Source organism: Python bivittatus, unplaced genomic scaffold (genome assembly GCF_059951505.1).
Source record: "Python bivittatus isolate LINGU-HERP-01145 unplaced genomic scaffold, Pbiv_v1 ctg000020_np1212, whole genome shotgun sequence".
In the NCBI taxonomy this organism is placed as follows: Eukaryota; Metazoa; Chordata; class Lepidosauria; order Squamata; family Pythonidae; genus Python; species Python bivittatus.
In genome coordinates, this window is record NW_028277030.1 from 89,785,603 (window position 1) to 89,793,854 (window position 8,252).

General features: G+C 39.6%; 1 protein-coding gene across 4 annotated transcripts in view; it reads right to left on the reverse strand.

Moving 5' to 3' along the window:
- LYST (lysosomal trafficking regulator) overlaps window positions 1–6,519 on the reverse strand; it is a 108,858-nt gene extending 102,339 nt beyond the window's left edge. For 3 of the 4 annotated variants that reach the window (XM_088143696.1, XM_088143684.1, XM_088143691.1), the window contains exon 1: window positions 6,284–6,518. The gene's annotated coding sequence lies outside the window, so the exon portion shown is untranslated. Of the gene's footprint in view, window positions 1–6,283 lie in introns of all 4 variants that reach the window. The other variant, XM_088143701.1, reaches the window with a different exon arrangement.
- Window positions 6,520–8,252: the final 1,733 nt, after the last annotated feature.

The following is an 8,252-nucleotide window of genomic DNA, read 5'->3' on the forward strand; positions in this document are numbered from 1 at the left end:
TGTATGACATCTCTAAATCAAGCCACATTAGGAACCTTCAGCATCGCAAGTTACTCATTATTGTTATGCAATATATACCATATTTCACTGCTTTTCATCTTAGATTTTCAGTGAAAATAACTATTTACTTCCACTTTCAGAATGCTTTGTGGGAAGGAATTAGATTAAATACATTCCACTATACAGGTAGTCCTCACTTAACAACCATTTGTTTAATGACTGTTCGAAGTTACAATGGTGCTGAACAAAGGGACTTACAACCGGTCCTCACACCCCCTGCGGTCATATGATCGCGATCCAGGCACTTGGCAACCAGCTTGCACTTATGGCGGTTGCAGCATCCTGGGGTCGTGTGATCACCATTTGCAACCTTCCCAGCTGGCTTCCAGAAAGCAAAATCAATGGGGAACTGCATGATTCTCTTAATGACCGCATGATTCGCTTAATGGCCATGGTGCTCTGCTTAATGACCGCTGCAAAAAAGGTAGTAAAACCGGGCATGACTTGCTTAACAACCACCCCGCTTAACGATGAATTTTCTGGTCCCTGTTGTGATAGTTAAACAAGGACTACCTGTACATGTGATCCATGCATTAAAAGCAAATGTTATTTCTGCAAATTCTTGTGGAAATGTCCTTCCAGAGGTCAAATTCAGGGTGGACTGATTCTGTATGCTATAGTCCTAGAACAGCACTCCTGAATCCAAAACAAAGCAATTCCAATAGGAGCAATAATAAAAGTAAACTACAACTCTCTACACCAACCCAGAGAAGTCAAAATAATCCTGTATTCATCTTACATTATCATACAAAAACAATACTGAACTTACAGGAATGGAAGGAAAAAAGCTATTTTAAGCCAGCAGATAGGCATCTTGCAGAACCTCTGACTCAGCCTCAAAACAAACAGCTCCACCCAAAGCAATTATACAGAAGGGAAGGTCTAAAAAGTTCTAGGTTGTTCTTCAATTAAAATAACCTCAGTCAAGAATGTTAGCAAAGAATTCTCTGTTAGCTCTTTGCAAACCATTCAAAAGTTTTACAAACTTTCCTGAAGGATATTACTATCAAATTTTCCCAGTAACGTCTAGCTAGTGTTATATATTCAATTCATGCACAATAGCTATCACTGTAATTATGGTATCTCACATAAAATTAGAGTGGTTATCTTCTAGGATGCAAATCTGAGTAAAGAGGTAAGTTGCGTAGTAATTAAAGCATTGGACTTAGGTGTGTAGAAACCCAGGTTCACGTCCAGCCTCAGCCACGGAAGCTCATAGGGTGATTTTGGATCAGCCATCTCTCGGATCAACCTACCTCATAGTCAGTAGTTTGGGGCAGGGAGAATGAAAAAGGGTATACTATTTATGCCACCCTGAGTTTCTGAAGGAAAAGAAGGATATGTACCTAATCAACAAACAAATGAATAACATTCCTTGTTAACTCAAACAACATAAAAGAAACTGGTTGAAAGCAAAAGATTTGCAAAGAATCTTGCAATACTGTATTGACAGTTCAGGAAATAAACTTTCTGAAAAGGAAGTGGGCATATTCTAAAACTATGGGTTAACTGACCACAATGCCAACATAAAACGAAACTGAACACCATGAAAATTGGCTCATCAGCTTAAAATATAAGCAAACTGTACGTTCCATAATCATATATCAGAGATAGACATTCCAGATGCTTACGATTATCCAGTCTAAGATAAATATCTTTTGTCATTCGCTACAATGGCTGGGGCTGGTCAGAATTTATATCCAACTGGATGCACCAAAATTTCTACCCATGTTAAACTGTCTAGACATAAAATATGTCCTAAATTATACATAAAGAATGTGCAATAAAGAAGAAGCCATGAGTGTTTCATTATGCAACAATGAAGGTAGAGCACAACTACTTTCAATAAATGTCTTTATATTCCTAAATACTTCACAAAGGAATTTACTAAACATTATCATGTCCTCCCTGAAGTCCTGTAAGAAACAACACAATAAAATGAACTTCTGGATCAAAGAAACAGCAAACTTTCAAATATTGTTCAGCAAACCTCTCAATTATGGCAATTATGCAACCTTTAAGTAGCCATTGTCTTTAGCAGCTGATCTCTATCCAGCTAAGCTTATCCAGCATAGATCATTAGGATATTAACTGGACGACAATGGTACAAATCCTGATGAAGGCAACTATATTTCTGTATCTAAAAAGCATGATTAGACATAGAAGGTATCACTTGATTCCAGTCTGTGTAGCTTTAGTCTAAAAGAGGACCAACCACAGCCACATTATATGCAATTGCAGCTGATCGAAGTTTAGACAAAACAGCCAGTAGGCAATCTGTTATGACAAAATGAGGGCTTTCTTTGCATAAAATCTCAGTTCAACCCCATACATCGCCATATAAAAGCTTTTGATAACGGAGGATGAGAATGGTCTTTGCTTGACATTCTATGTTTTTTATTCCAACAATAAATAAATAGATAAAGCACTGCTCCCAGTCAGAGTAGTTACTGTATACTGAATCAGGTAGGCCAATGATCCAACTCAATAGGAAGCTGTTCTAAGTGGTGATTTCTTCATTCACAACTACATACAAGCACAGATAGTATTTATTAGACATTTTGCTACATTAAAAAATCTGAATTAAATCCACAGTATGCAGTCCTTAGCTAGCTCTAGAAGACAGAAAGTATACCAACACCATGAAAACCTCAGATTATAGGTTTCACTTCCACATACATAAAAATAACTGCAATTCAGGACATGAATATAAAAGTAAATTGCAACTTATTAATGCTGTCACTATCACAGAGGCACATAATCTAAATTGAGCTGGCAAATTATCTGGGGCCACATCTGTTCTTAAAGAATTACATGAGTTTAAAATAGTTTTTTAACTTCTAATTCTTTCATTTCAAATAACAAATTAAATTGCATTTTTAAATAGTTTTGCAAATAAATCTATAAAACTAATAGCCTAAATACATGATTATAACATTTCACACACTGATATCGTGAACCAATTAGTTATTTGGAAGACTGAACTTTCTTATAATTCTTTCCTTGCCTTGTTGACATATTTCTGATTTGTCACAGGGAATGAAGCAAATTATTATTTATTTTCATATTTGTATATGTCTACCTCATCTAGGATCTGTAAAAACAAAATAGATCCTTGCTTACAATAAACAATCTACAAGTTTCCAGCTGCACATTTCTTTTGCTGGTATATTTGTGTGTTTCATTCTTTCAATATCCAGAATTACATGTAACCATCCATTACCCAGCTAGAAAGGTATTTCACTAGAATTCCAGCATTTGTTGCATGATCTGACAATTGTTACATCAATGGAGAGAGAGAGGAGGAGTAATGAGACATATTTCTGTTTCAGAATTAGTATTAGGCATAAGAAACATACAATGATGCTCAGAACTGAAGCATATGCACCATTTTTCTTGGACTTTAATTATTTTTCTGTTAAGTTCATAATGTGTTTTAAGTATAATGTGCTAACATATTACACTTCTAGCCATTAGCTTATATTCCAAATTTGAATCTAGATTCCAGATCTTTCATACGTTTTTCTAGATCTGGATATAATGGAAATTCTTGAGGTTGGCTTGAAATCATGTCTGAATGTTATTCAGTTATCTTCATCCAGAATTCAACACAAACCTTTGTAAAGTACAATAACAATAAGACTAGCTTTTAATTAATATTAAAAAACATAAAATCCATAAGATTTCTGATAGCGCACATCAGCAGTTTTATTTTCAAACTCTGTTTTATATTGATGAACAGGTTCCTCATTTTCATCATGCCACTGAAATGTCATCTGTGAAATATAACTACAAAAAATACACATCCTTATTTGGTTGGAAACCCAGCACGACTATCAAATGTAATAATGTGTTATAAAGTTAGAATTTCTGTTTTTAAAAATCCAGTTAAAAGTATCAAAGTATTGCCCTGCATATTGTATGTGATTTGGGCTCTATTCAGAGAAAGAGCTTGTGGTGCTAACATGTTTTTTACAAGTAACACATTCAATGCTGTTCTCAGAAAGGATAACAGGTATCATGCAAAGAATGATATTCTTTAATTGTGTTTGTTTAGTGTAAGAAATGACATGCAATGGATTGCAACAGAGATTAAGTTATCTAAATTAGTAGATACGTTTTGCATAGAACACATAGTGGCCGAAAAGATAACAAATTCAAATTGTGTTTGAGATAATGTAATGAAGAAGATAAAACTTTGGGCTCATGTATAAAATAACAGGTTCTAGTATCCATCTGGCTACATAGTTCATTGAATTCATTGCACAATTATTTCTCAACCTAACCTATCTCAAATTTATATTTATTATACAAATATACAGAATCAAGTCCTCCCCAAAATATGATCCACAACCATCATAGCTTTTCAAAGATTAAAGTACACAGATTATCTTCAGTATTTTTAAGCAGTCGGATAGATATCTCTCTTATGTTATACATGTAACCAAGTAAATTCCCTGAATCCCCATTAATCTCAGAATGTATCATCCTTGTGTTGTAATATCACAACGGTTATATAAAAGCAAGCCCTAGCGAACATTATAACCTTCTTTGTAAAACAATTTAGACTTGCACTAAAATTCACACAAAAAAATCATCAAGCGCAGAAGAAACAGAAACCACTGCTTGCCTATCCCAACTAAATTCTTCCAGGCTTGAATCAAGCCTGGATATAGGATCAACCAGTTATGAGGGCTTGGCATTTAATGCTGATGGGCAACTCCACAACAATGAAGATTTTTTTCTTCCCTTTGGGACTCTAATATGAGTAAAGTCTTCTTTCCTTTCCTTCCCTTTACTCCAATTTTGCCACTACTCTTAAGGCTGCACTCACAGAACATGCTTAAGCAGATCAGATAACAACAATGCATGCAACTGAAAAACACATTAAGCTTGATTAGTGCTAACATTGGTTTGCTTATTTACTTGATTTTTAAGGCTGTCCAGCTCTGAAAAGACTCTGGGCAGCTTACAATATTTGGAATATATAATTTACGCCTTACATTTTGTATTCACCCAATCTATTTGACAGTTAGCTCAGTACATTATGCAAATCCCAAAAAATAGACTGTCAATAACCAAGTTATGTGTTTACATGAATGAGCCTAAATGTATTTTGTGACCTCCTGAGTCTTGGGTTTTCTGCAGCATAAACAAAACACTGGGGAATAATAAATTTAACTGAAGCAATTAGCCACAATATGAGGAAATTGTCCAAGGAGGTCCAGGAAAGGAGAAGCCCTAAGTGCATGTCATATTCAAGATTTCCAGCAAGGCTTGTTTTTATCCTCTGCTATAATGAAGTCCTCGCCTTCACCTGGCAACTGCATTCTGCTGCTGTGTTAATGAGAACTGGTGCCCAGTGTTAACAGCACACTGTTTTCCCTCTACACCCAACTTCAGGGCTGGTACAGCTAATTACTATCTCTGCTTCTCCGCCATCCTCTTGCAGCCAGTCTGCTGATCCCAGACATACCTGGGGGAGTTAAGCTGAGTATCAGCCTCCTGGCAAGTACTGTGTTCATCAAAGCTGCTAATGTATCAGAGATGATGGTGCAGAGACAGCAGAGAGCACAAGAGGAAAGGAGAGGCAGAACCTATTCTACACCCGTGAAACAGCAATCTGTACGCACAGGATGGAGGAAGGACCAATTCAGAGACAGAAGACTTCATCTGATTCTTCGTAAAAAGACAAAAGTTACCAACTGTCCCAAGACTGCCAAATCCGAACGCGCCCCTTTCCTCTCCAGGGCAATAAAAATCGCTTCTATGAAGTGGTCGTCGGAATGATGATGATAATAATAATGAAGGAATGCCCATCGCACCGCAGAGGAATTGAAAAGGAGGGAAAAAGCGCCTGCAAGTTTTAAGTCCCCTCTTCCCTCCCTACCGCCACCAAGTAGACCCCACAGTGTCTACTTGCACAACAGGGCAAACCCAGATTACTGAGGAAAGTGGGCCAACGGGAATGCCCCCCCAGGCAAAGCCCGTTTCTCTTCCTCGCAGGATGCAACCCTAACCCAAACAAGGGCGGCATCGAGAGCTGCTCTCGCGGCCGAGAGAGCAAGATCGAGCGGGGGCAGCGAGGCAAGGCAGCAGTCCTGTCCGTGCCAACCAGCAGCAACGGAGAGATGCCCCTCGCTCGCTCGCTCGCTCGCTCGCTTTTTAGGCCCCAGCACGGCGGCGGCAGCTCGCGCCCCTCCACTTCCGTCCCGCCGCTTACCTGCTCCCGCCGCTGGCGCAAAGCCGCCTTGCCCAACCCGGCCTTCCGCCAGCCTCGTCCTCCTCCCTTTGACAGCGGGGCCGGCGGCCGCGGCCAACTACTGCTGCCCATGGCAGAGCGGAATCCTGCCGCCTCCAGCCCTCCCTTTCCCACTTCCAGTCGCCAGGGAAACCCGAGAGCCCGCCCACTCCAGCAGCTTCTTCGGCGGCGGCGGCGGCGGCAGCCCCACGAGCCTAAACTACCCGCGAGGCCACGCAAGCCGGGTTCCTCCCCTCACCTCCCGAGACGCCCCTCGAACGTCACGTGCAGTTCAAGGGCCAATTGGGCGGGCGGCCCCAAATCTTGACCTCATTGAATGAACGTCTGTTTCTTACGCAGCAGCAGGGAAGTCCTGCGTTCCGACAGCTCCGTGGGCTGGATTTCGGATTTCCCTTCTGGGCCTCTTGAATTCGTGGCTTCCGGTATCTCGATTTCGTTTGACCTAGTTTTTTGGGCTTTGCCTTTCCTGTTCCAACGTTATTTCGAACTCGGATCCCTTTCTCTCAGCTCCGTCTTGTTCCTCAGTGACTTTTTTTTCCTCCTCAAAGGTTGCAAACGCAGGTCATATACGCAGACTCAGTAGCCAACCACACTAGCGTAGTACGTTTTGTGAACACGGCCGTGGTGGTTCAAGGAGTTATGCAAACTCGGACAATTGGTTTGAGTAAATCATGGATCAGTTAATAATAGGAAAACGTATTGTGGGAACCCAGCCTGTGGTGCTTAATTTATGATGCAGTATTGTGCCCCAGTATATTATCATTCAGTAAAACAGGGTCATCCACAGGATCGCCAGCTCTATCAAAATTATGATAACATCAGACCATTGTTTTGATGCAAGCTCTGCCCCTTTTGCATACATGCATGATGTTGTGATGCACATGCAAAAGCAGTGGAGCTTGGCTTGTGACACTTTCATCAGCGTCTGCAGTAAAGCAAAGCTAAGTATGCTCTTGAGCATATCCATTAAGAACTGTATAAGCTGCCACGTAGATGTCTGCAGGAGGGGCAAATGACAAATCATGCCTTGTGATATTGGGATGCAAACTATGTGCCTCGCACGCCTTCACAAGATGTCAAGATGCAAGTATAAAAGGCTGGGGTTTGCACTCTGATGCTGCAGTGCAGAATTTGTCAGTTTTTATCCTCATAGTTTATACCAGATGCCTATGTGTTGCCAATTATGAAATATGCATGTGGCTTATAAAGGAGATCCTAGCAATTCCACAATACTATTGTCAGGTGCAGATTTATATCATCACCTTGAAAATCAGTGTAGCTGCACAGAGGATAGCATTTATTCTATTAGATTCTAAACACTGTACAAAAATGGGAATTTCTTCACAGGATTTAGCTACTTTCTAAACTGATCAAGGTGATCTTATGAAAGTCAAACAGTGTGAACTAAGCTAAACTCTATTGTAATAAATGGAAGGTTTTGCCTTTGACTTCAAGTAAAGTGCAAACACCTCTACGCATAGCATTGTTCCAGAAAAGACAAGACACACGTAACTCTGGGCAGTTGTGCTTCTTTTTGTGAACTTGCAATTAAGGAAGAGGGATCGAAGTTCTGTTCTGAGTTACATTACTGATAGGCTTAACAACTGGGACGTGTCAATGTCAATTTCTTAACAGCCCAATACAAACCCAAGCTTAAACACTGAAAGTCCTCTCTAAATAATTGAGTAATCATAAGTATACTTATTTTAGGTTGCAGTCTAGAGCTGAAATCTTATGCACACTTACTAGGAAATAAGTCCTTTTGAACTCAGTGGAACATTTTATTAGTAAATGTACACATAATTGTGCTATAAATCTAGTCATTTATTAGTATTCATATTTGATAAGTATGTGCAAAATGTAAGAATGCACTATTTTCTGAAGTGCTTTCATGTCATTCCATCTAAGAGGTTACATTTGCATGTGTATA